This window comes from Triturus cristatus, chromosome 8, assembly GCF_964204655.1.
Source record: "Triturus cristatus chromosome 8, aTriCri1.1, whole genome shotgun sequence".
Classification (NCBI taxonomy): Eukaryota; Metazoa; Chordata; class Amphibia; order Caudata; family Salamandridae; genus Triturus; species Triturus cristatus.
The window spans coordinates 736,033,941-736,059,151 of NC_140591.1; the positions used below are offsets into that span (position 1 = coordinate 736,033,941).

The 25,211-nt window shown below is 41.7% G+C and overlaps 16 non-coding genes across 16 annotated transcripts; all 16 read left to right on the top strand.

Moving 5' to 3' along the window:
- Nucleotides 1-91: 91 nt before the first annotated feature.
- TRNAV-CAC (transfer RNA valine (anticodon CAC)) lies at nucleotides 92-164 on the top strand. Its single transcript has one exon. It is a non-coding gene; the product is annotated as a tRNA-Val (tRNA).
- Nucleotides 165-2,144: 1,980 nt separating this feature from the next.
- On the top strand, nucleotides 2,145-2,216 carry TRNAP-UGG (transfer RNA proline (anticodon UGG)). Its single transcript has one exon. It is a non-coding gene; the product is annotated as a tRNA-Pro (tRNA).
- Nucleotides 2,217-2,488: 272 nt separating this feature from the next.
- TRNAV-CAC (transfer RNA valine (anticodon CAC)) lies at nucleotides 2,489-2,561 on the top strand. Its single transcript has one exon. It is a non-coding gene; the product is annotated as a tRNA-Val (tRNA).
- A 1,980-nt stretch (nucleotides 2,562-4,541) lies between these two features.
- TRNAP-UGG (transfer RNA proline (anticodon UGG)) lies at nucleotides 4,542-4,613 on the top strand. Its single transcript has one exon. It is a non-coding gene; the product is annotated as a tRNA-Pro (tRNA).
- Nucleotides 4,614-6,938: 2,325 nt separating this feature from the next.
- On the top strand, nucleotides 6,939-7,010 carry TRNAP-UGG (transfer RNA proline (anticodon UGG)). Its single transcript has one exon. It is a non-coding gene; the product is annotated as a tRNA-Pro (tRNA).
- Nucleotides 7,011-9,679: 2,669 nt separating this feature from the next.
- TRNAV-CAC (transfer RNA valine (anticodon CAC)) lies at nucleotides 9,680-9,752 on the top strand. The gene has a single exon. It is a non-coding gene; the product is annotated as a tRNA-Val (tRNA).
- A 1,980-nt stretch (nucleotides 9,753-11,732) lies between these two features.
- On the top strand, nucleotides 11,733-11,804 carry TRNAP-UGG (transfer RNA proline (anticodon UGG)). Its single transcript has one exon. It is a non-coding gene; the product is annotated as a tRNA-Pro (tRNA).
- Nucleotides 11,805-12,076: 272 nt separating this feature from the next.
- TRNAV-CAC (transfer RNA valine (anticodon CAC)) lies at nucleotides 12,077-12,149 on the top strand. Its single transcript has one exon. It is a non-coding gene; the product is annotated as a tRNA-Val (tRNA).
- Nucleotides 12,150-14,129: 1,980 nt separating this feature from the next.
- On the top strand, nucleotides 14,130-14,201 carry TRNAP-UGG (transfer RNA proline (anticodon UGG)). Its single transcript has one exon. It is a non-coding gene; the product is annotated as a tRNA-Pro (tRNA).
- Nucleotides 14,202-16,526: 2,325 nt separating this feature from the next.
- Nucleotides 16,527-16,598, top strand: TRNAP-UGG (transfer RNA proline (anticodon UGG)). Its single transcript has one exon. It is a non-coding gene; the product is annotated as a tRNA-Pro (tRNA).
- Nucleotides 16,599-16,870: 272 nt separating this feature from the next.
- TRNAV-CAC (transfer RNA valine (anticodon CAC)) lies at nucleotides 16,871-16,943 on the top strand. Its single transcript has one exon. It is a non-coding gene; the product is annotated as a tRNA-Val (tRNA).
- Nucleotides 16,944-18,923: 1,980 nt separating this feature from the next.
- Nucleotides 18,924-18,995, top strand: TRNAP-UGG (transfer RNA proline (anticodon UGG)). Its single transcript has one exon. It is a non-coding gene; the product is annotated as a tRNA-Pro (tRNA).
- A 272-nt stretch (nucleotides 18,996-19,267) lies between these two features.
- TRNAV-CAC (transfer RNA valine (anticodon CAC)) lies at nucleotides 19,268-19,340 on the top strand. Its single transcript has one exon. It is a non-coding gene; the product is annotated as a tRNA-Val (tRNA).
- Nucleotides 19,341-21,360: 2,020 nt separating this feature from the next.
- On the top strand, nucleotides 21,361-21,432 carry TRNAP-UGG (transfer RNA proline (anticodon UGG)). The gene has a single exon. It is a non-coding gene; the product is annotated as a tRNA-Pro (tRNA).
- Nucleotides 21,433-21,704: 272 nt separating this feature from the next.
- Nucleotides 21,705-21,777, top strand: TRNAV-CAC (transfer RNA valine (anticodon CAC)). Its single transcript has one exon. It is a non-coding gene; the product is annotated as a tRNA-Val (tRNA).
- A 2,324-nt stretch (nucleotides 21,778-24,101) lies between these two features.
- Nucleotides 24,102-24,174, top strand: TRNAV-CAC (transfer RNA valine (anticodon CAC)). The gene has a single exon. It is a non-coding gene; the product is annotated as a tRNA-Val (tRNA).
- The last annotated feature ends 1,037 nt before the right edge of the window (nucleotides 24,175-25,211 follow it).

Sequence of the window (25,211 nt, forward strand, 5' to 3'; positions counted from 1 at the left end):
GCAGGTTGCATGAAAGAAATCTAAAGCCAGAGGCCCATGGAATAGCCAGTTCGGAGCAGTTTCATTACAGAAAAATCAACTGTAGGTATCTGTTTCTGTAGTGTAGTGGTTATCACGTTCGCCTCACACGCGAAAGGTCCCCGGTTCGAAACCGGGCAGAAACAGTTGTTATATTGTGTTGGCTACAATGTTGATAGGTGCCGTTTTGCCATGGAATTGTCCAAGCCCTGAAGATTATTTCATGCAATCTCGTTCCAAGAAAGGGAATTCTCTCAAAACACTAAAGTAATCGGCGTGTGGATGTATCTGTTGGTTCTCAGACCTTGCTTTCAAAAGAGCCCTGCAATCGGTTCACTGCTCACCTAGAACAAGCATTAACATGGAGAATTGTTGGCACCAACAGGAATCTTATTTTAGTGGAGTGTTTCTGGCTTTGAGTGCAGAGGCCCTCGGCTCAATTCCAAGATGATCCTTCTCAGGGTGATGATACAAATGCATTGTCACCTTTACGTTTAATGTCAGAATCATTTATTTCCAGTTGGTGGTGTAAGAATGTTTGCAACAGTATGGCGATTTTTCCTAGCCATGCATGAATGAAAGCATATCACTCGCCTTTAGGTGTTTTTCTAATACATTGATATTTGCATCTTCCTTCCTAGCCTGCATGTTTGACTATCTTACAGGCTGCATGTAATAAGTATCACATCAGGGCCCTTCTTCTACTCAATTCACAACTGTTCTATCACGACATAGATAAGAAAGCTGCATCTGCTTTTGTTGTGTAGTGGTAATCAGGTTTACCTGACGTGTGAAAGCCCCATGCTTTGAAAGTACACAGTAACAAAGAAACCGATGACTTTTATAAAAAGGTGTCATGTGTGTCTCTTACTTTGCACAAAAAGTGCCAGAGATGACTTCATTTGCAGTCACTTGAAAAGTAGGGATTCTCCAATAAATGGTAAATGGTTGAAACAAATCTGAAGAAATGCATGACATACCTGTGTGTGTGTGTGTATGCATGTATGTATAGATAGGGAGAGAGAGAGCGTCAATATAAACAGACTTTATTTCAATCAAGCTGTCTTTTCTATCCTTCAGGAGCAGAATGTTCTGATCATCAGCGCTCCAGAATGTAGTGTTTTCTTGGCAAGCATCACATATTGTGATGTGTTAGCTAAAAGTTCCATATCCTAGAGACTGATATATTCCTCTGTACTTGTACCTTGGGGATTCATCAAAACCTGGCATCATAAGCAGCTTTCTACTGCCACAGACTGGACAGCGAAACAATTTAAAATATCCCAGAAAAAGAAAATAAGCATGCTTAATCAGAGCTTTCTGGACAGGAAGGACATTTGAGCAAGTGAGGAATAAGCACTGCTTTTGTTAATTTGCATAGGCAGAATAGAGACTTCTGGGAAAAGGCCGAAATTACAGTCACAGAAAATGGCTGCATCTATAGAGAACGCTAAGAAGTGTTGGCAGCTTTTCCTCTGACCCTGGCCACTTTTACAAGCAATCCTATGATAGTCAGCAGGACCCACCCTAAAAAGGAAGGGGCATCCACTTGGACCCTTTCCACCTTTTCTAAATCTCGCCTGATCGAGCCTGATTGAGCACTGGTTGAGCAGATAAGCACATGTCATTCTCATTTCAGAAAGGTATTGGTTAGCTTGCTGCTAGCAGCTCAGTTATGTTATGATGTTAGAGGCTATGCAAGGAATGCTTTAGTCCAGCGATATGCAGTTTTTATTGCGCCTTGCATTCAGCAGGAAGATCTTTAGCTTGAATCTGTGGCCTAGGTATTCACCTTGGTATTTCTTTTGGCACAAAGCGAAGGAGTATTTAAGAGAAAATGCACAATGTGTTTCTTATGTTGTTATGAACAACTTGTTACTCTTTCTCATTAAGCTTCAGCCACTGAAGAAATATATAAATAAGGGCTGACTTCCTGTAAGACGTGTCCAAAGCTGGGACGGAATAAAAGGAGACACTTGTAAATGATAGTGCTATCGTTTGAGAAAGGGTAAGTTGAGACTGACTTTCATGCGTATTCACAGACCAAGCATCATAAAGATACCAGCATGATCTTCATTGCGGGCTTAGAGCCGGTATTAGCTTTTGAGAGGTAAGAGGATTTTGAGGGCTCGTTGGTCTAGGGGTATGATTCTCGCTTTGGGTGCGAGAGGTCCCGGGTTCAAATCCCGGACGAGCCCTTTTCTTGGTACTCTTTTCAAGTTGTTTTGAAGTTTGCGTTTCAAAACCAACATCAATTTTTTCTTTGCAGTAGTGGATAATTCTTTGCTAGAGTCTCATGCTTCAGCCCTGCCCAGTCTGAGCTAATACCAAACATCTGGTCTTGCATGGCATGTACGAGCGTTCAGCTAGGGATGTCGGGCAGGTTGCATGAAAGAAATCTAAAGCCAGAGGCCCATGGAATAGCCAGTTCGGAGCAGTTTCATTACAGAAAAATCAACTGTAGGTATCTGTTTCTGTAGTGTAGTGGTTATCACGTTCGCCTCACACGCGAAAGGTCCCCGGTTCGAAACCGGGCAGAAACAGTTGTTATATTGTGTTGGCTACAATGTTGATAGGTGCCGTTTTGCCATGGAATTGTCCAAGCCCTGAAGATTATTTCATGCAATCTCGTTCCAAGAAAGGGAATTCTCTCAAAACACTAAAGTAATCGGCGTGTGGATGTATCTGTTGGTTCTCAGACCTTGCTTTCAAAAGAGCCCTGCAATCGGTTCACTGCTCACCTAGAACAAGCATTAACATGGAGAATTGTTGGCACCAACAGGAATCTTATTTTAGTGGAGTGTTTCTGGCTTTGAGTGCAGAGGCCCTCGGCTCAATTCCAAGATGATCCTTCTCAGGGTGATGATACAAATGCATTGTCACCTTTACGTTTAATGTCAGAATCATTTATTTCCAGTTGGTGGTGTAAGAATGTTTGCAACAGTATGGCGATTTTTCCTAGCCATGCATGAATGAAAGCATATCACTCGCCTTTAGGTGTTTTTCTAATACATTGATATTTGCATCTTCCTTCCTAGCCTGCATGTTTGACTATCTTACAGGCTGCATGTAATAAGTATCACATCAGGGCCCTTCTTCTACTCAATTCACAACTGTTCTATCACGACATAGATAAGAAAGCTGCATCTGCTTTTGTTGTGTAGTGGTAATCAGGTTTACCTGACGTGTGAAAGCCCCATGCTTTGAAAGTACACAGTAACAAAGAAACCGATGACTTTTATAAAAAGGTGTCATGTGTGTCTCTTACTTTGCACAAAAAGTGCCAGAGATGACTTCATTTGCAGTCACTTGAAAAGTAGGGATTCTCCAATAAATGGTAAATGGTTGAAACAAATCTGAAGAAATGCATGACATACCTGTGTGTGTGTGTGTATGCATGTATGTATATATAGGGAGAGAGAGAGCGTCAATATAAACAGACTTTATTTCAATCAAGCTGTCTTTTCTATCCTTCAGGAGCAGAATGTTCTGATCATCAGCGCTCCAGAATGTAGTGTTTTCTTGGCAAGCATCACATATTGTGATGTGTTAGCTAAAAGTTCCATATCCTAGAGACTGATATATTCCTCTGTACTTGTACCTTGGGGATTCATCAAAACCTGGCATCATAAGCAGCTTTCTACTGCCACAGACTGGACAGCGAAACAATTTAAAATATCCCAGAAAAAGAAAATAAGCATGCTTAATCAGAGCTTTCTGGACAGGAAGGACATTTGAGCAAGTGAGGAATAAGCACTGCTTTTGTTAATTTGCATAGGCAGAATAGAGACTTCTGGGAAAAGGCCGAAATTACAGTCACAGAAAATGGCTGCATCTATAGAGAACGCTAAGAAGTGTTGGCAGCTTTTCCTCTGACCCTGGCCACTTTTACAAGCAATCCTATGATAGTCAGCAGGACCCACCCTAAAAAGGAAGGGGCATCCACTTGGACCCTTTCCACCTTTTCTAAATCTCGCCTGATCGAGCCTGATTGAGCACTGATTGAGCAGATAGGCACATGTCATTCTCATTTCAGAAAGGTATTGGTTAGCTTGCTGCTAGCAGCTCAGTTATGTTATGATGTTAGAGGCTATGCAAGGAATGCTTTAGTCCAGCGATATGCAGTTTTTATTGCGCCTTGCATTCAGCAGGAAGATCTTTAGCTTGAATCTGTGGCCTAGGTATTCACCTTGGTATTTCTTTTGGCACAAAGTGAAGGAGTATTTGAGAGAAAATGCACAATGTGTTTCTTATGTTGTTATGAACAACTTGTTACTCTTTCTCATTAAGCTTCAGCCACTGCAGAAATATATAAATAAGGGCTGACTTCCTGTAAGACGTGTCCAAAGCTGGGACGGAATAAAAGGAGACACTTGTAAATGATAGTGCTATCGTTTGAGAAAGGGTAAGTTGAGACTGACTTTCATGCGTATTCACAGACCAAGCATCATAAAGATACCAGCATGATCTTCATTGCGGGCTTAGAGCCGGTATTAGCTTTTGAGAGGTAAGAGAATTTTGAGGGCTCGTTGGTCTAGGGGTATGATTCTCGCTTTGGGTGCGAGAGGTCCCGGGTTCAAATCCCGGACGAGCCCTTTTCTTGGTACTCTTTTCAAGTTGTTTTGAAGTTTGCGTTTCAAAACCAACATCAATTTTTTCTTTGCAGTAGTGGATAATTCTTTGCTAGAGTCTCATGCTTCAGCCCTGCCCAGTCTGAGCTAATACCAAACATCTGGTCTTGCATGGCATGTACGAGCGTTCAGCTAGGGATGTCGGGCAGGTTGCATGAAAGAAATCTAAAGCCAGAGGCCCATGGAATAGCCAGTTCGGAGCAGTTTCATTACAGAAAAATCAACTGTAGGTATCTGTTTCTGTAGTGTAGTGGTTATCAAGTTCGCCTCACACGCGAAAGGTCCCCGGTTCGAAACCGGGCAGAAACAGTTGTTATATTGTGTTGGCTACAATGTTGATAGGTGCCGTTTTGCCATGGAATTGTCCAAGTCCTGAAGATTATTTCATGCAATCTCGTTCCAAGAAAGGGAATTCTCTCAAAACACTAAAGTAATCGGCGTGTGGATGTATCTGTTGGTTCTCAGACCTTGCTTTCAAAAGAGCCCTGTAATCGGTTCACTGCTCACCTAGAACAAGCATTAACATGGAGAATTGTTGGCACCAACAGGAATCTTATTTTAGTGGAGTGTTTCTGGCTTTGAGTGCAGAGGCCCTCGGCTCAATTCCAAGATGATCCTTCTCAAGGTGATGATACAAATGCATTGTCACCTTTACGTTTAATGTCAGAATCATTTATTTCCAGTTGGTGGTGTAAGAATGTTTGCAACAGTATGGCGATTTTTCCTAGCCATGCATGAATGAAAGCATATCACTCGCCTTTAGGTGTTTTTCTAATACATTGATATTTGCATCTTCCTTCCTAGCCTGCATGTTTGACTATCTTACAGGCTGCATGTAATAAGTATCACATCAGGGCCCTTCTTCTACTCAATTCACAACTGTTCTATCACGACATAGATAAGAAAGCTGCATCTGCTTTTGTTGTGTAGTGGTAATCAGGTTTACCTGACGTGTGAAAGCCCCATGCTTTGAAAGTACACAGTAACAAAGAAACCGATGACTTTTATAATAAGGTGTCATGTGTGTCTCTTACTTTGCACAAAAAGTGCCAGAGATGACTTCATTTGCAGTCACTTGAAAAGTAGGGATTCTCCAATAAATGGTAAATGGTTGAAACAAATCTGAAGAAATGCATGACATACCTGTGTGTGTGTGTGTATGCATGTATGTATATATAGGGAGAGAGAGAGCGTCAATATAAACAGACTTTATTTCAATCAAGCTGTCTTTTCTATCCTTCAGGAGCAGAATGTTCTGATCATCAGCGCTCCAGAATGTAGTGTTTTCTTGGCAAGCATCACATATTGTGATGTGTTAGCTAAAAGTTCCATATCCTAGAGACTGATATATTCCTCTGTACTTGTACCTTGGGGATTCATCAAAACCTGGCATCATAAGCAGCTTTCTACTGCCACAGACTGGACAGCGAAACAATTTAAAATATCCCAGAAAAAGAAAATAAGCATGCTTAATCAGAGCTTTCTGGACAGGAAGGACATTTGAGCAAGTGAGGAATAAGCACTGCTTTTGTTAATTTGCATAGGCAGAATAGAGACTTCTGGGAAAAGGCCGAAATTACAGTCACAGAAAATGGCTGCATCTATAGAGAACGCTAAGAAGTGTTGGCAGCTTTTCCTCTGACCCTGGCCACTTTTACAAGCAATCCTATGATAGTCAGCAGGACCCACCCTAAAAAGGAAGGGGCATCCACTTGGACCCTTTCCACCTTTTCTAAATCTCGCCTGATCGAGCCTGATTGAGCACTGATTGAGCAGATAGGCACATGTCATTCTCATTTCAGAAAGGTATTGGTTAGCTTGCTGCTAGCAGCTCAGTTATGTTATGATGTTAGAGGCTATGCAAGGAATGCTTTAGTCCAGCGATATGCAGTTTTTATTGCGCCTTGCATTCAGCAGGAAGATCTTTAGCTTGAATCTGTGGCCTAGGTATTCACCTTGGTATTTCTTTTGGCACAAAGTGAAGGAGTATTTGAGAGAAAATGCACAATGTGTTTCTTATGTTGTTATGAACAACTTGTTACTCTTTCTCATTAAGCTTCAGCCACTGCAGAAATATATAAATAAGGGTTGACTTCCTGTAAGACGTGTCCAAAGCTGGGACGGAATAAAAGGAGACACTTGTAAATGATAGTGCTATCGTTTGAGAAAGGGTAAGTTGAGACTGACTTTCATGCGTATTCACAGACCAAGCATCATAAAGATACCAGCATGATCTTCATTGCGGGCTTAGAGCCGGTATTAGCTTTTGAGAGGTAAGAGAATTTTGAGGGCTCGTTGGTCTAGGGGTATGATTCTCGCTTTGGGTGCGAGAGGTCCCGGGTTCAAATCCCGGACGAGCCCTTTTCTTGGTACTCTTTTCAAGTTGTTTTGAAGTTTGCGTTTCAAAACCAACATCAATTTTTTCTTTGCAGTAGTGGATAATTCTTTGCTAGAGTCTCATGCTTCAGCCCTGCCCAGTCTGAGCTAATACCAAACATCTGGTCTTGCATGGCATGTACGAGCGTTCAGCTAGGGATGTCGGGCAGGTTGCATGAAAGAAATCTAAAGCCAGAGGCCCATGGAATAGCCAGTTCGGAGCAGTTTCATTACAGAAAAATCAACTGTAGGTATCTGTTTCTGTAGTGTAGTGGTTATCAAGTTCGCCTCACACGCGAAAGGTCCCCGGTTCGAAACCGGGCAGAAACAGTTGTTATATTGTGTTGGCTACAATGTTGATAGGTGCCGTTTTGCCATGGAATTGTCCAAGTCCTGAAGATTATTTCATGCAATCTCGTTCCAAGAAAGGGAATTCTCTCAAAACACTAAAGTAATCGGCGTGTGGATGTATCTGTTGGTTCTCAGACCTTGCTTTCAAAAGAGCCCTGTAATCGGTTCACTGCTCACCTAGAACAAGCATTAACATGGAGAATTGTTGGCACCAACAGGAATCTTATTTTAGTGGAGTGTTTCTGGCTTTGAGTGCAGAGGCCCTCGGCTCAATTCCAAGATGATCCTTCTCAAGGTGATGATACAAATGCATTCTCACCTTTACGTTTAATGTCAGAATCATTTATTTCCAGTTGGTGGTGTAAGAATGTTTGCAACAGTATGGCGATTTTTCCTAGCCATGCATGAATGAAAGCATATCACTCGCCTTTAGGTGTTTTTCTAATACATTGATATTTGCATCTTCCTTCCTAGCCTGCATGTTTGACTATCTTACAGGCTGCATGTAATAAGTATCACATCAGGGCCCTTCTTCTACTCAATTCACAACTGTTCTATCACGACATAGATAAGAAAGCTGCATCTGCTTTTGTTGTGTAGTGGTAATCAGGTTTACCTGACGTGTGAAAGCCCCATGCTTTGAAAGTACACAGTAACAAAGAAACCGATGACTTTTATAATAAGGTGTCATGTGTGTCTCTTACTTTGCACAAAAAGTGCCAGAGATGACTTCATTTGCAGTCACTTGAAAAGTAGGGATTCTCCAATAAATGGTAAATGGTTGAAACAAATCTGAAGAAATGCATGACATACCTGTGTGTGTGTGTGTATGCATGTATGTATATATAGGGAGAGAGAGAGCGTCAATATAAACAGACTTTATTTCAATCAAGCTGTCTTTTCTATCCTTCAGGAGCAGAATGTTCTGATCATCAGCGCTCCAGAATGTAGTGTTTTCTTGGCAAGCATCACATATTGTGATGTGTTAGCTAAAAGTTCCATATCCTAGAGACTGATATATTCCTCTGTACTTGTACCTTGGGGATTCATCAAAACCTGGCATCATAAGCAGCTTTCTACTGCCACAGACTGGACAGCGAAACAATTTAAAATATCCCAGAAAAAGAAAATAAGCATGCTTAATCAGAGCTTTCTGGACAGGAAGGACATTTGAGCAAGTGAGGAATAAGCACTGCTTTTGTTAATTTGCATAGGCAGAATAGAGACTTCTGGGAAAAGGCCGAAATTACAGTCACAGAAAATGGCTGCATCTATAGAGAACGCTAAGAAGTGTTGGCAGCTTTTCCTCTGACCCTGGCCACTTTTACAAGCAATCCTATGATAGTCAGCAGGACCCACCCTAAAAAGGAAGGGGCATCCACTTGGACCCTTTCCACCTTTTCTAAATCTCACCTGATCGAGCCTGATTGAGCACTGATTGAGCAGATAAGCACATGTCATTCTCATTTCAGAAAGGTATTGGTTAGCTTGCTGCTAGCAGCTCAGTTATGTTATGATGTTAGAGGCTATGCAAGGAATGCTTTAGTCCAGCGATATGCAGTTTTTAATGCGCCTTGCATTCAGCAGGAAGATCTTTAGCTTGAATCTGTGGCCTAGGTATTCACCTTGGTATTTCTTTTGGCACAAAGTGAAGGAGTATTTAAGAGAAAATGCACAATGTGTTTCTTATGTTGTTATGAACAACTTGTTACTCTTTCTCATTAAGCTTCAGCCACTGAAGAAATATATAAATAAGGGCTGACTTCCTGTAAGACGTGTCCAAAGCTGGGACGGAATAAAAGGAGACACTTGTAAATGATAGTGCTATCGTTTGAGAAAGGGTAAGTTGAGACTGACTTTCATGCGTATTCACAGACCAAGCATCATAAAGATACCAGCATGATCTTCATTGCGGGCTTAGAGCCGGTATTAGCTTTTGAGAGGTAAGAGGATTTTGAGGGCTCGTTGGTCTAGGGGTATGATTCTCGCTTTGGGTGCGAGAGGTCCCGGGTTCAAATCCCAGACGAGCCCTTTTCTTGGTACTCTTTTCAAGTTGTTTTGAAGTTTGCGTTTCAAAACCAACATCAATTTTTTCTTTGCAGTAGTGGATAATTCTTTGCTAGAGTCTCATGCTTCAGCCCTGCCCAGTCTGAGCTAATACCAAACATCTGGTCTTGCATGGCATGTACGAGCGTTCAGCTAGGGATGTCGGGCAGGTTGCATGAAAGAAATCTAAAGCCAGAGGCCCATGGAATAGCCAGTTCGGAGCAGTTTCATTACAGAAAAATCAACTGTAGGTATCTGTTTCTGTAGTGTAGTGGTTATCACGTTCGCCTCACACGCGAAAGGTCCCCGGTTCGAAACCGGGCAGAAACAGTTGTTATATTGTGTTGGCTACAATGTTGATAGGTGCCGTTTTGCCATGGAATTGTCCAAGCCCTGAAGATTATTTCATGCAATCTCGTTCCAAGAAAGGGAATTCTCTCAAAACACTAAAGTAATCGGCGTGTGGATGTATCTGTTGGTTCTCAGACCTTGCTTTCAAAAGAGCCCTGCAATCGGTTCACTGCTCACCTAGAACAAGCATTAACATGGAGAATTGTTGGCACCAACAGGAATCTTATTTTAGTGGAGTGTTTCTGGCTTTGAGTGCAGAGGCCCTCGGCTCAATTCCAAGATGATCCTTCTCAGGGTGATGATACAAATGCATTGTCACCTTTACGTTTAATGTCAGAATCATTTATTTCCAGTTGGTGGTGTAAGAATGTTTGCAACAGTATGGCGATTTTTCCTAGCCATGCATGAATGAAAGCATATCACTCGCCTTTAGGTGTTTTTCTAATACATTGATATTTGCATCTTCCTTCCTAGCCTGCATGTTTGACTATCTTACAGGCTGCATGTAATAAGTATCACATCAGGGCCCTTCTTCTACTCAATTCACAACTGTTCTATCACGACATAGATAAGAAAGCTGCATCTGCTTTTGTTGTGTAGTGGTAATCAGGTTTACCTGACGTGTGAAAGCCCCATGCTTTGAAAGTACACAGTAACAAAGAAACCGATGACTTTTATAAAAAGGTGTCATGTGTGTCTCTTACTTTGCACAAAAAGTGCCAGAGATGACTTCATTTGCAGTCACTTGAAAAGTAGGGATTCTCCAATAAATGGTAAATGGTTGAAACAAATCTGAAGAAATGCATGACATACCTGTGTGTGTGTGTGTATGCATGTATGTATAGATAGGGAGAGAGAGAGCGTCAATATAAACAGACTTTATTTCAATCAAGCTGTCTTTTCTATCCTTCAGGAGCAGAATGTTCTGATCATCAGCGCTCCAGAATGTAGTGTTTTCTTGGCAAGCATCACATATTGTGATGTGTTAGCTAAAAGTTCCATATCCTAGAGACTGATATATTCCTCTGTACTTGTACCTTGGGGATTCATCAAAACCTGGCATCATAAGCAGCTTTCTACTGCCACAGACTGGACAGCGAAACAATTTAAAATATCCCAGAAAAAGAAAATAAGCATGCTTAATCAGAGCTTTCTGGACAGGAAGGACATTTGAGCAAGTGAGGAATAAGCACTGCTTTTGTTAATTTGCATAGGCAGAATAGAGACTTCTGGGAAAAGGCCGAAATTACAGTCACAGAAAATGGCTGCATCTATAGAGAACGCTAAGAAGTGTTGGCAGCTTTTCCTCTGACCCTGGCCACTTTTACAAGCAATCCTATGATAGTCAGCAGGACCCACCCTAAAAAGGAAGGGGCATCCACTTGGACCCTTTCCACCTTTTCTAAATCTCGCCTGATCGAGCCTGATTGAGCACTGGTTGAGCAGATAAGCACATGTCATTCTCATTTCAGAAAGGTATTGGTTAGCTTGCTGCTAGCAGCTCAGTTATGTTATGATGTTAGAGGCTATGCAAGGAATGCTTTAGTCCAGCGATATGCAGTTTTTATTGCGCCTTGCATTCAGCAGGAAGATCTTTAGCTTGAATCTGTGGCCTAGGTATTCACCTTGGTATTTCTTTTGGCACAAAGCGAAGGAGTATTTAAGAGAAAATGCACAATGTGTTTCTTATGTTGTTATGAACAACTTGTTACTCTTTCTCATTAAGCTTCAGCCACTGAAGAAATATATAAATAAGGGCTGACTTCCTGTAAGACGTGTCCAAAGCTGGGACGGAATAAAAGGAGACACTTGTAAATGATAGTGCTATCGTTTGAGAAAGGGTAAGTTGAGACTGACTTTCATGCGTATTCACAGACCAAGCATCATAAAGATACCAGCATGATCTTCATTGCGGGCTTAGAGCCGGTATTAGCTTTTGAGAGGTAAGAGGATTTTGAGGGCTCGTTGGTCTAGGGGTATGATTCTCGCTTTGGGTGCGAGAGGTCCCGGGTTCAAATCCCGGACGAGCCCTTTTCTTGGTACTCTTTTCAAGTTGTTTTGAAGTTTGCGTTTCAAAACCAACATCAATTTTTTCTTTGCAGTAGTGGATAATTCTTTGCTAGAGTCTCATGCTTCAGCCCTGCCCAGTCTGAGCTAATACCAAACATCTGGTCTTGCATGGCATGTACGAGCGTTCAGCTAGGGATGTCGGGCAGGTTGCATGAAAGAAATCTAAAGCCAGAGGCCCATGGAATAGCCAGTTCGGAGCAGTTTCATTACAGAAAAATCAACTGTAGGTATCTGTTTCTGTAGTGTAGTGGTTATCACGTTCGCCTCACACGCGAAAGGTCCCCGGTTCGAAACCGGGCAGAAACAGTTGTTATATTGTGTTGGCTACAATGTTGATAGGTGCCGTTTTGCCATGGAATTGTCCAAGCCCTGAAGATTATTTCATGCAATCTCGTTCCAAGAAAGGGAATTCTCTCAAAACACTAAAGTAATCGGCGTGTGGATGTATCTGTTGGTTCTCAGACCTTGCTTTCAAAAGAGCCCTGCAATCGGTTCACTGCTCACCTAGAACAAGCATTAACATGGAGAATTGTTGGCACCAACAGGAATCTTATTTTAGTGGAGTGTTTCTGGCTTTGAGTGCAGAGGCCCTCGGCTCAATTCCAAGATGATCCTTCTCAGGGTGATGATACAAATGCATTGTCACCTTTACGTTTAATGTCAGAATCATTTATTTCCAGTTGGTGGTGTAAGAATGTTTGCAACAGTATGGCGATTTTTCCTAGCCATGCATGAATGAAAGCATATCACTCGCCTTTAGGTGTTTTTCTAATACATTGATATTTGCATCTTCCTTCCTAGCCTGCATGTTTGACTATCTTACAGGCTGCATGTAATAAGTATCACATCAGGGCCCTTCTTCTACTCAATTCACAACTGTTCTATCACGACATAGATAAGAAAGCTGCATCTGCTTTTGTTGTGTAGTGGTAATCAGGTTTACCTGACGTGTGAAAGCCCCATGCTTTGAAAGTACACAGTAACAAAGAAACCGATGACTTTTATAAAAAGGTGTCATGTGTGTCTCTTACTTTGCACAAAAAGTGCCAGAGATGACTTCATTTGCAGTCACTTGAAAAGTAGGGATTCTCCAATAAATGGTAAATGGTTGAAACAAATCTGAAGAAATGCATGACATACCTGTGTGTGTGTGTGTATGCATGTATGTATATATAGGGAGAGAGAGAGCGTCAATATAAACAGACTTTATTTCAATCAAGCTGTCTTTTCTATCCTTCAGGAGCAGAATGTTCTGATCATCAGCGCTCCAGAATGTAGTGTTTTCTTGGCAAGCATCACATATTGTGATGTGTTAGCTAAAAGTTCCATATCCTAGAGACTGATATATTCCTCTGTACTTGTACCTTGGGGATTCATCAAAACCTGGCATCATAAGCAGCTTTCTACTGCCACAGACTGGACAGCGAAACAATTTAAAATATCCCAGAAAAAGAAAATAAGCATGCTTAATCAGAGCTTTCTGGACAGGAAGGACATTTGAGCAAGTGAGGAATAAGCACTGCTTTTGTTAATTTGCATAGGCAGAATAGAGACTTCTGGGAAAAGGCCGAAATTACAGTCACAGAAAATGGCTGCATCTATAGAGAACGCTAAGAAGTGTTGGCAGCTTTTCCTCTGACCCTGGCCACTTTTACAAGCAATCCTATGATAGTCAGCAGGACCCACCCTAAAAAGGAAGGGGCATCCACTTGGACCCTTTCCACCTTTTCTAAATCTCGCCTGATCGAGCCTGATTGAGCACTGATTGAGCAGATAGGCACATGTCATTCTCATTTCAGAAAGGTATTGGTTAGCTTGCTGCTAGCAGCTCAGTTATGTTATGATGTTAGAGGCTATGCAAGGAATGCTTTAGTCCAGCGATATGCAGTTTTTATTGCGCCTTGCATTCAGCAGGAAGATCTTTAGCTTGAATCTGTGGCCTAGGTATTCACCTTGGTATTTCTTTTGGCACAAAGTGAAGGAGTATTTGAGAGAAAATGCACAATGTGTTTCTTATGTTGTTATGAACAACTTGTTACTCTTTCTCATTAAGCTTCAGCCACTGCAGAAATATATAAATAAGGGCTGACTTCCTGTAAGACGTGTCCAAAGCTGGGACGGAATAAAAGGAGACACTTGTAAATGATAGTGCTATCGTTTGAGAAAGGGTAAGTTGAGACTGACTTTCATGCGTATTCACAGACCAAGCATCATAAAGATACCAGCATGATCTTCATTGCGGGCTTAGAGCCGGTATTAGCTTTTGAGAGGTAAGAGAATTTTGAGGGCTCGTTGGTCTAGGGGTATGATTCTCGCTTTGGGTGCGAGAGGTCCCGGGTTCAAATCCCGGACGAGCCCTTTTCTTGGTACTCTTTTCAAGTTGTTTTGAAGTTTGCGTTTCAAAACCAACATCAATTTTTTCTTTGCAGTAGTGGATAATTCTTTGCTAGAGTCTCATGCTTCAGCCCTGCCCAGTCTGAGCTAATACCAAACATCTGGTCTTGCATGGCATGTACGAGCGTTCAGCTAGGGATGTCGGGCAGGTTGCATGAAAGAAATCTAAAGCCAGAGGCCCATGGAATAGCCAGTTCGGAGCAGTTTCATTACAGAAAAATCAACTGTAGGTATCTGTTTCTGTAGTGTAGTGGTTATCAAGTTCGCCTCACACGCGAAAGGTCCCCGGTTCGAAACCGGGCAGAATTGGTTGTTATATTGTGTTGGCTACAATGTTGATAGGTGCCGTTTTGCCATGGAATTGTCCAAGTCCTGAAGATTATTTCATGCAATCTCGTTCCAAGAAAGGGAATTCTCTCAAAACACTAAAGTAATCGGCGTGTGGATGTATCTGTTGGTTCTCAGACCTTGCTTTCAAAAGAGCCCTGTAATCGGTTCACTGCTCACCTAGAACAAGCATTAACATGGAGAATTGTTGGCACCAACAGGAATCTTATTTTAGTGGAGTGTTTCTGGCTTTGAGTGCAGAGGCCCTCGGCTCAATTCCAAGATGATCCTTCTCAAGGTGATGATACAAATGCATTCTCACCTTTACGTTTAATGTCAGAATCATTTATTTCCAGTTGGTGGTGTAAGAATGTTTGCAACAGTATGGCGATTTTTCCTAGCCATGCATGAATGAAAGCATATCACTCGCCTTTAGGTGTTTTTCTAATACATTGATATTTGCATCTTCCTTCCTAGCCTGCATGTTTGACTATCTTACAGGCTGCATGTAATAAGTATCACATCAGGGCCCTTCTTCTACTCAATTCACAACTGTTCTATCACGACATAGATAAGAAAGCTGCATCTGCTTTTGTTGTGTAGTGGTAATCAGGTTTACCTGACGTGTGAAATCCCCATGCTTTGAAAGTACACAGTAACAAAGAAACCGATGACTTTTATAATAAGGTGTCATGTGTGTCTCTTACTTTGCACAAAAAGTGCCAGAGATGACTTCATTTGCAGTCACTTGAAAAGTAGGGATTCTCCAATAAATGGTAAATGGTTGAAACAAATCTGAAGAAATGCATGACATACCTGTGTGTGTGTGTGTATGCATGTATGTATATATAGGGAGAGAGAGAGCGTCAATATAAACAGACTTTATTTCAATCAAGCTGTCTTTTCTATCCTTCAGGAGCAGAATGTTCTGATCATCAGCGCTCCAGAATGTAGTGTTTTCTTGGCAAGCATCACATATTGTGATGTGTTAGCTAAAAGTTCCATATCCTAGAGACTGATATATTCCTCTGTACTTGTACCTTGGGGATTCATCAAAACCTGGCATCATAAGCAGCTTTCTACTGCCACAGACTGGACAGCGAAACAATTTAAAATATCCCAGAAAAAGAAAATAAGCATGCTTAATCAGAGCTTTCTGGACAGGAAGGACATTTGAGCAAGTGAGGAATAAGCACTGCTTTTGTTAATTTGCATAGGCAGAATAGAGACTTCTGGGAAAAGGCCGAAATTACAGTCACAGAAAATGGCTGCATCTATAGAGAACGCTAAGAAGTGTTGGCAGCTTTTCCTCTGACCCTGGCCACTTTTACAAGCAATCCTATGATAGTCAGCAGGACCCACCCTCAAAAGGAAGGGGCATCCACTTGGACCCTTTCCACCTTTTCTAAATCTCGCCTGATCGAGCCTGATTGAGCACTGATTGAGCAGATAAGCACATGTCATTCTCATTTCAGAAAGGTATTGGTTAGCTTGCTGCTAGCAGCTCAGTTATGTTATGATGTTAGAGGCTATGCAAGGAATGCTTTAGTCCAGCGATATGCAGTTTTTAATGCGCCTTGCATTCAGCAGGAAGATCTTTAGCTTGAATCTGTGGCCTAGGTATTCACCTTGGTATTTCTTTTGGCACAAAGTGAAGGAGTATTTAAGAGAAAATGCACAATGTGTTTCTTATGTTGTTATGAACAACTTGTTACTCTTTCTCATTAAGCTTCAGCCACTGAAGAAATATATAAATAAGGGCTGACTTCCTGTAAGACGTGTCCAAAGCTGGGACGGAATAAAAGGAGACACTTGTAAATGATAGTGCTATCGTTTGAGAAAGGGTAAGTTGAGACTGACTTTCATGCGTATTCACAGACCAAGCATCATAAAGATACCAGCATGATCTTCATTGCGGGCTTAGAGCCGGTATTAGCTTTTGAGAGGTAAGAGGATTTTGAGGGCTCGTTGGTCTAGGGGTATGATTCTCGCTTTGGGTGCGAGAGGTCCCGGGTTCAAATCCCGGACGAGCCCTTTTCTTGGTACTCTTTTCAAGTTGTTTTGAAGTTTGCGTTTCAAAACCAACATCAATTTTTTCTTTGCAGTAGTGGATAATTCTTTGCTAGAGTCTCATGCTTCAGCCCTGCCCAGTCTGAGCTAATACCAAACATCTGGTCTTGCATGGCATGTACGAGCGTTCAGCTAGGGATGTCGGGCAGGTTGCATGAAAGAAATCTAAAGCCAGAGGCCCATGGAATAGCCAGTTCGGAGCAGTTTCATTACAGAAAAATCAACTGTAGGTATCTGTTTCTGTAGTGTAGTGGTTATCACGTTCGCCTCACACGCGAAAGGTCCCCGGTTCGAAACCGGGCAGAAACAGTTGTTATATTGTGTTGGCTACAATGTTGATAGGTGCCGTTTTGCCATGGAATTGTCCAAGCCCTGAAGATTATTTCATGCAATCTCGTTCCAAGAAAGGGAATTCTCTCAAAACACTAAAGTAATCGGCGTGTGGATGTATCTGTTGGTTCTCAGACCTTGCTTTCAAAAGAGCCCTGCAATCGGTTCACTGCTCACCTAGAACAAGCATTAACATGGAGAATTGTTGGCACCAACAGGAATCTTATTTTAGTGGAGTGTTTCTGGCTTTGAGTGCAGAGGCCCTCGGCTCAATTCCAAGATGATCCTTCTCAGGGTGATGATACAAATGCATTGTCACCTTTACGTTTAATGTCAGAATCATTTATTTCCAGTTGGTGGTGTAAGAATGTTTGCAACAGTATGGCGATTTTTCCTAGCCATGCATGAATGAAAGCATATCACTCGCCTTTAGGTGTTTTTCTAATACATTGATATTTGCATCTTCCTTCCTAGCCTGCATGTTTGACTATCTTACAGGCTGCATGTAATAAGTATCACATCAGGGCCCTTCTTCTACTCAATTCACAACTGTTCTATCACGACATAGATAAGAAAGCTGCATCTGCTTTTGTTGTGTAGTGGTAATCAGGTTTACCTGACGTGTGAAAGCCCCATGCTTTGAAAGTACACAGTAACAAAGAAACCGATGACTTTTATAAAAAGGTGTCATGTGTGTCTCTTACTTTGCACAAAAAGTGCCAGAGATGACTTCATTTGCAGTCACTTGAAAAGTAGGGATTCTCCAATAAATGGTAAATGGTTGAAACAAATCTGAAGAAATGCATGACATACCTGTGTGTGTGTGTGTATGCATGTATGTATATATAGGGAGAGAGAGAGCGTCAATATAAACAGACTTTATTTCAATCAAGCTGTCTTTTCTATCCTTCAGGAGCAGAATGTTCTGATCATCAGCGCTCCAGAATGTAGTGTTTTCTTGGCAAGCATCACATATTGTGATGTGTTAGCTAAAAGTTCCATATCCTAGAGACTGATATATTCCTCTGTACTTGTACCTTGGGGATTCATCAAAACCTGGCATCATAAGCAGCTTTCTACTGCCACAGACTGGACAGCGAAACAATTTAAAATATCCCAGAAAAAGAAAATAAGCATGCTTAATCAGAGCTTTCTGGACAGGAAGGACATTTGAGCAAGTGAGGAATAAGCACTGCTTTTGTTAATTTGCATAGGCAGAATAGAGACTTCTGGGAAAAGGCCGAAATTACAGTCACAGAAAATGGCTGCATCTATAGAGAACGCTAAGAAGTGTTGGCAGCTTTTCCTCTGACCCTGGCCACTTTTACAAGCAATCCTATGATAGTCAGCAGGACCCACCCTAAAAAGGAAGGGGCATCCACTTGGACCCTTTCCACCTTTTCTAAATCTCGCCTGATCGAGCCTGATTGAGCACTGGTTGAGCAGATAAGCACATGTCATTCTCATTTCAGAAAGGTATTGGTTAGCTTGCTGCTAGCAGCTCAGTTATGTTATGATGTTAGAGGCTATGCAAGGAATGCTTTAGTCCAGCGATATGCAGTTTTTATTGCGCCTTGCATTCAGCAGGAAGATCTTTAGCTTGAATCTGTGGCCTAGGTATTCACCTTGGTATTTCTTTTGGCACAAAGTGAAGGAGTATTTAAGAGAAAATGCACAATGTGTTTCTTATGTTGTTATGAACAACTTGTTACTCTTTCTCATTAAGCTTCAGCCACTGAAGAAATATATAAATAAGGGCTGACTTCCTGTAAGACGTGTCCAAAGCTGGGACGGAATAAAAGGAGACACTTGTAAATGATAGTGCTATCGTTTGAGAAAGGGTAAGTTGAGACTGACTTTCATGCGTATTCACAGACCAAGCATCATAAAGATACCAGCATGATCTTCATTGCGGGCTTAGAGCCGGTATTAGCTTTTGAGAGGTAAGAGGATTTTGAGGGCTCGTTGGTCTAGGGGTATGATTCTCGCTTTGGGTGCGAGAGGTCCCGGGTTCAAATCCCGGACGAGCCCTTTTCTTGGTACTCTTTTCAAGTTGTTTTGAAGTTTGCGTTTCAAAACCAACATCAATTTTTTCTTTGCAGTAGTGGATAATTCTTTGCTAGAGTCTCATGCTTCAGCCCTGCCCAGTCTGAGCTAATACCAAACATCTGGTCTTGCATGGCATGTACGAGCGTTCAGCTAGGGATGTCGGGCAGGTTGCATGAAAGAAATCTAAAGCCAGAGGCCCATGGACTAGCCAGTTCGGAGCAGTTTCATTACAGAAAAATCAACTGTAGGTATCTGTTTCTGTAGTGTAGTGGTTATCACGTTCGCCTCACACGCGAAAGGTCCCCGGTTCGAAACCGGGCAGAAACAGTTGTTATATTGTGTTGGCTACAATGTTGATAGGTGCCGTTTTGCCATGGAATTGTCCAAGCCCTGAAGATTATTTCATGCAATCTCGTTCCAAGAAAGGGAATTCTCTCAAAACACTAAAGTAATCGGCGTGTGGATGTATCTGTTGGTTCTCAGACCTTGCTTTCAAAAGAGCCCTGCAATCGGTTCACTGCTCACCTAGAACAAGCATTAACATGGAGAATTGTTGGCACCAACAGGAATCTTATTTTAGTGGAGTGTTTCTGGCTTTGAGTGCAGAGGCCCTCGGCTCAATTCCAAGATGATCCTTCTCAGGGTGATGATACAAATGCATTGTCACCTTTACGTTTAATGTCAGAATCATTTATTTCCAGTTGGTGGTGTAAGAATGTTTGCAACAGTATGGCGATTTTTCCTAGCCATGCATGAATGAAAGCATATCACTCGCCTTTAGGTGTTTTTCTAATACATTGATATTTGCATCTTCCTTCCTAGCCTGCATGTTTGACTATCTTACAGGCTGCATGTAATAAGTATCACATCAGGGCCCTTCTTCTACTCAATTCACAACTGTTCTATCACGACATAGATAAGAAAGCTGCATCTGCTTTTGTTGTGTAGTGGTAATCAGGTTTACCTGACGTGTGAAAGCCCCATGCTTTGAAAGTACACAGTAACAAAGAAACCGATGACTTTTATAAAAAGGTGTCATGTGTGTCTCTTACTTTGCACAAAAAGTGCCAGAGATGACTTCATTTGCAGTCACTTGAAAAGTAGGGATTCTCCAATAAATGGTAAATGGTTGAAACAAATCTGAAGAAATGCATGACATACCTGTGTGTGTGTGTGTATGCATGTATGTATATATAGGGAGAGAGAGAGCGTCAATATAAACAGACTTTATTTCAATCAAGCTGTCTTTTCTATCCTTCAGGAGCAGAATGTTCTGATCATCAGCGCTCCAGAATGTAGTGTTTTCTTGGCAAGCATCACATATTGTGATGTGTTAGCTAAAAGTTCCATATCCTAGAGACTGATATATTCCTCTGTACTTGTACCTTGGGGATTCATCAAAACCTGGCATCATAAGCAGCTTTCTACTGCCACAGACTGGACAGCGAAACAATTTAAAATATCCCAGAAAAAGAAAATAAGCATGCTTAATCAGAGCTTTCTGGACAGGAAGGACATTTGAGCAAGTGAGGAATAAGCACTGCTTTTGTTAATTTGCATAGGCAGAATAGAGACTTCTGGGAAAAGGCCGAAATTACAGTCACAGAAAATGGCTGCATCTATAGAGAACGCTAAGAAGTGTTGGCAGCTTTTCCTCTGACCCTGGCCACTTTTACAAGCAATCCTATGATAGTCAGCAGGACCCACCCTAAAAAGGAAGGGGCATCCACTTGGACCCTTTCCACCTTTTCTAAATCTCGCCTGATCGAGCCTGATCGAGCCTGATCGAGCCTGATCGAGCCTGATCGAGCCTGATCGAGCACTGATTGAGCAGATAGGCACATGTCATTCTCATTTCAGAAAGGTATTGGTTAGCTTGCTGCTAGCAGCTCAGTTATGTTATGATGTTAGAGGCTATGCAAGGAATGCTTTAGTCCAGCGATATGCAGTTTTTATTGCGCCTTGCATTCAGCAGGAAGATCTTTAGCTTGAATCTGTGGCCTAGGTATTCACCTTGGTATTTCTTTTGGCACAAAGTGAAGGAGTATTTAAGAGAAAATGCACAATGTGTTTCTTATGTTGTTATGAACAACTTGTTACTCTTTCTCATTAAGCTTCAGCCACTGAAGAAATATATAAATAAGGGCTGACTTCCTGTAAGACGTGTCCAAAGCTGGGACGGAATAAAAGGAGACACTTGTAAATGATAGTGCTATCGTTTGAGAAAGGGTAAGTTGAGACTGACTTTCATGCGTATTCACAGACCAAGCATCATAAAGATACCAGCATGATCTTCATTGCGGGCTTAGAGCCGGTATTAGCTTTTGAGAGGTAAGAGGATTTTGAGGGCTCGTTGGTCTAGGGGTATGATTCTCGCTTTGGGTGCGAGAGGTCCCGGGTTCAAATCCCGGACGAGCCCTTTTCTTGGTACTCTTTTCAAGTTGTTTTGAAGTTTGCGTTTCAAAACCAACATCAATTTTTTCTTTGCAGTAGTGGATAATTCTTTGCTAGAGTCTCATGCTTCAGCCCTGCCCAGTCTGAGCTAATACCAAACATCTGGTCTTGCATGGCATGTACGAGCGTTCAGCTAGGGATGTCGGGCAGGTTGCATGAAAGAAATCTAAAGCCAGAGGCCCATGGAATAGCCAGTTCGGAGCAGTTTCATTACAGAAAAATCAACTGTAGGTATCTGTTTCTGTAGTGTAGTGGTTATCACGTTCGCCTCACACGCGAAAGGTCCCCGGTTCGAAACCGGGCAGAAACAGTTGTTATATTGTGTTGGCTACAATGTTGATAGGTGCCGTTTTGCCATGGAATTGTCCAAGCCCTGAAGATTATTTCATGCAATCTCGTTCCAAGAAAGGGAATTCTCTCAAAACACTAAAGTAATCGGCGTGTGGATGTATCTGTTGGTTCTCAGACCTTGCTTTCAAAAGAGCCCTGCAATCGGTTCACTGCTCACCTAGAACAAGCATTAACATGGAGAATTGTTGGCACCAACAGGAATCTTATTTTAGTGGAGTGTTTCTGGCTTTGAGTGCAGAGGCCCTCGGCTCAATTCCAAGATGATCCTTCTCAGGGTGATGATACAAATGCATTGTCACCTTTACGTTTAATGTCAGAATCATTTATTTCCAGTTGGTGGTGTAAGAATGTTTGCAACAGTATGGCGATTTTTCCTAGCCATGCATGAATGAAAGCATATCACTCGCCTTTAGGTGTTTTTCTAATACATTGATATTTGCATCTTCCTTCCTAGCCTGCATGTTTGACTATCTTACAGGCTGCATGTAATAAGTATCACATCAGGGCCCTTCTTCTACTCAATTCACAACTGTTCTATCACGACATAGATAAGAAAGCTGCATCTGCTTTTGTTGTGTAGTGGTAATCAGGTTTACCTGACGTGTGAAAGCCCCATGCTTTGAAAGTACACAGTAACAAAGAAACCGATGACTTTTATAAAAAGGTGTCATGTGTGTCTCTTACTTTGCACAAAAAGTGCCAGAGATGACTTCATTTGCAGTCACTTGAAAAGTAGGGATTCTCCAATAAATGGTAAATGGTTGAAACAAATCTGAAGAAATGCATGACATACCTGTGTGTGTGTGTGTATGCATGTATGTATATATAGGGAGAGAGAGAGCGTCAATATAAACAGACTTTATTTCAATCAAGCTGTCTTTTCTATCCTTCAGGAGCAGAATGTTCTGATCATCAGCGCTCCAGAATGTAGTGTTTTCTTGGCAAGCATCACATATTGTGATGTGTTAGCTAAAAGTTCCATATCCTAGAGACTGATATATTCCTCTGTACTTGTACCTTGGGGATTCATCAAAACCTGGCATCATAAGCAGCTTTCTACTGCCACAGACTGGACAGCGAAACAATTTAAAATATCCCAGAAAAAGAAAATAAGCATGCTTAATCAGAGCTTTCTGGACAGGAAGGACATTTGAGCAAGTGAGGAATAAGCACTGCTTTTGTTAATTTGCATAGGCAGAATAGAGACTTCTGGGAAAAGGCCGAAATTACAGTCACAGAAAATGGCTGCATCTATAGAGAACGCTAAGAAGTGTTGGCAGCTTTTCCTCTGACCCTGGCCACTTTTACAAGCAATCCTATGATAGTCAGCAGGACCCACCCTAAAAAGGAAGGGGCATCCACTTGGACCCTTTCCACCTTTTCTAAATCTCACCTGATTGAGCCTGATTGAGCACTGATTGAGCAGATAAGCACATGTCATTCTCATTTCAGAAAGGTATTGGTTAGCTTGCTGCTAGCAGCTCAGTTATGTTATGATGTTAGAGGCTATGCAAGGAATGCTTTAGTCCAGCGATATGCAGTTTTTAATGCGCCTTGCATTCAGCAGGAAGATCTTTAGCTTGAATCTGTGGCCTAGGTATTCACCTTGGTATTTCTTTTGGCACAAAGTGAAGGAGTATTTAAGAGAAAATGCACAATGTGTTTCTTATGTTGTTATGAACAACTTGTTACTCTTTCTCATTAAGCTTCAGCCACTGAAGAAATATATAAATAAGGGCTGACTTCCTGTAAGACGTGTCCAAAGCTGGGACGGAATAAAAGGAGACACTTGTAAATGATAGTGCTATCGTTTGAGAAAGGGTAAGTTGAGACTGACTTTCATGCGTATTCACAGACCAAGCATCATAAAGATACCAGCATGATCTTCATTGCGGGCTTAGAGCCGGTATTAGCTTTTGAGAGGTAAGAGGATTTTGAGGGCTCGTTGGTCTAGGGGTATGATTCTCGCTTTGGGTGCGAGAGGTCCCGGGTTCAAATCCCAGACGAGCCCTTTTCTTGGTACTCTTTTCAAGTTGTTTTGAAGTTTGCGTTTCAAAACCAACATCAATTTTTTCTTTGCAGTAGTGGATAATTCTTTGCTAGAGTCTCATGCTTCAGCCCTGCCCAGTCTGAGCTAATACCAAACATCTGGTCTTGCATGGCATGTACGAGCGTTCAGCTAGGGATGTCGGGCAGGTTGCATGAAAGAAATCTAAAGCCAGAGGCCCATGGAATAGCCAGTTCGGAGCAGTTTCATTACAGAAAAATCAACTGTAGGTATCTGTTTCTGTAGTGTAGTGGTTATCACGTTCGCCTCACACGCGAAAGGTCCCCGGTTCGAAACCGGGCAGAAACAGTTGTTATATTGTGTTGGCTACAATGTTGATAGGTGCCGTTTTGCCATGGAATTGTCCAAGCCCTGAAGATTATTTCATGCAATCTCGTTCCAAGAAAGGGAATTCTCTCAAAACACTAAAGTAATCGGCGTGTGGATGTATCTGTTGGTTCTCAGACCTTGCTTTCAAAAGAGCCCTGCAATCGGTTCACTGCTCACCTAGAACAAGCATTAACATGGAGAATTGTTGGCACCAACAGGAATCTTATTTTAGTGGAGTGTTTCTGGCTTTGAGTGCAGAGGCCCTCGGCTCAATTCCAAGATGATCCTTCTCAGGGTGATGATACAAATGCATTGTCACCTTTACGTTTAATGTCAGAATCATTTATTTCCAGTTGGTGGTGTAAGAATGTTTGCAACAGTATGGCGATTTTTCCTAGCCATGCATGAATGAAAGCATATCACTCGCCTTTAGGTGTTTTTCTAATACATTGATATTTGCATCTTCCTTCCTAGCCTGCATGTTTGACTATCTTACAGGCTGCATGTAATAAGTATCACATCAGGGCCCTTCTTCTACTCAATTCACAACTGTTCTATCACGACATAGATAAGAAAGCTGCATCTGCTTTTGTTGTGTAGTGGTAATCAGGTTTACCTGACGTGTGAAAGCCCCATGCTTTGAAAGTACACAGTAACAAAGAAACCGATGACTTTTATAAAAAGGTGTCATGTGTGTCTCTTACTTTGCACAAAAAGTGCCAGAGATGACTTCATTTGCAGTCACTTGAAAAGTAGGGATTCTCCAATAAATGGTAAATGGTTGAAACAAATCTGAAGAAATGCATGACATACCTGTGTGTGTGTGTGTATGCATGTATGTATATATAGGGAGAGAGAGAGCGTCAATATAAACAGACTTTATTTCAATCAAGCTGTCTTTTCTATCCTTCAGGAGCAGAATGTTCTGATCATCAGCGCTCCAGAATGTAGTGTTTTCTTGGCAAGCATCACATATTGTGATGTGTTAGCTAAAAGTTCCATATCCTAGAGACTGA